At 31.0% G+C, this 1,518-nt stretch overlaps 1 non-coding gene across 1 annotated transcript; it reads right to left on the reverse strand.

Annotated features, from left to right (window-relative positions):
• Positions 1 to 71, reverse strand: TRNAG-GCC (transfer RNA glycine (anticodon GCC)). The gene has a single exon. It is a non-coding gene; the product is annotated as a tRNA-Gly (tRNA).
• Between the last annotated feature and the right edge of the window lie 1,447 nt (positions 72 to 1,518).

Raw genomic sequence — 1,518 nt, forward strand, 5'->3', positions numbered from 1 at the left:
TGCACCAGCCGGGAATCGAACCCGGGTCTGTACCGTGGCAGGGTACTATTCTACCACTAGACCACTGGTGCTTATTGGTCACCACCATTTCATGTTTAATATATAATAATATATAGATTAAATTTTAAGCCCCAATTTTTACTATTCCATTTGATTTAGATTTTTTCTGCTCCAATTAAAAGATTTCAGTTTGTTTAAAATAAAATAAGTAGAAGAAGGAGAAAAAAATTAATTTATGAGTTTGTTTAGCTTAAAAGGGATAAAAAGTAGAAGAAAATTAATTTTTTTTGTACAACCCACATTAGTACTGTAACTAATTTTAAATTTCTTGTAAAAAAATACAACAAAATTTGAATGTGTGAGTTATCTTACAAAAGTTCCATCTTAATCAAATGTTTGCAAGAAAATATTTTTCTATTTTTTTTCTTTCACCTTCAGTTTCTATCAAATTTCCTTCTAATCAAACAAAGCCTTGGGCAAAAAATGAACAAGAAAAATTAATTGGACAAGTCAAATTTCAAATCAAAATCTTAGGGTGTGTTTAGTTTGATTTTGAGAGAGTGATTTTCAAACAAAGTTTTGGGGAGAGAGTTTAGAAATTTTTTTGGTTTGTTTGGTTATATATTTTGAAAGTAATTTTGGAGTTTGAGAGTTTAAAATGATTTGATATTTTGTTGTAATTGAGTAGATGTGTGTGAGAGAAAAAGTGATTGAGAATGAGAGATGAAGGAAAAAAAGTGATTGATTGATGTGTAAGAGAGAGAAAGTAATTTTCAAAATTTTTTAAGAAAAATCTCAAACCAAACAATTTTTTTAAATTTTTTTTTCAAAACTCCTCTCCCAAAGCTAAACCAAGCACACCCTTAATTTCTCACCCTACATATATACCTTTTCTTTCACCATCTTCACAACCTTACTACTAATTTCATTTCTACATCACCACTCACCCTCTCCCCACCACCATTGTTGCTGACACCCATCTTCTTCTTCAGCACTACTCTCCCTGCCAATTGCCACCACCAACTATCCCTTTCCCAACCCTCCACAATTACATTATTACCCCCAAATCTCCTCTCTTATCTTGCCATTCTCAAAACCCCCTTACTCGCCGCCTCCCCTCCCCAGCCACCCCTTACAACCCCCTAATATATTATGTAATTCTACCGGTTAAATACATTTTATGATACCTAACTGAGGATAAATTGGTAAAATTAATCAAAACTTTATTTTCCCAACATCAAAAAAAACATAGAACCAACACCATTTATTCACATGCATAGTTCTAGGAATTTTTTAATGACTTTTATTTATATATTAGAAAAGATTTTTAAGTTACTTTTATCAATTTATCCTTTAGACTAGTCCTATATCGTGTAGTTAATTTTCAAAAACGAACTGAATGCTAGGACTAAATTAAAATCAATGTGACCATATTAGCATGTTGAATTAGGTTCTAGAACTATTAAAATTTAAAATTTTGGTTGAACTACCAAAATTTGCATACAACAAAATTTGCAA

The sequence above is a fragment of the Camellia sinensis genome, chromosome 13 (genome assembly GCF_055761805.1).
Source record: "Camellia sinensis isolate YWXY chromosome 13, ASM5576180v1, whole genome shotgun sequence".
Taxonomy (NCBI): Eukaryota; Viridiplantae; Streptophyta; class Magnoliopsida; order Ericales; family Theaceae; genus Camellia; species Camellia sinensis.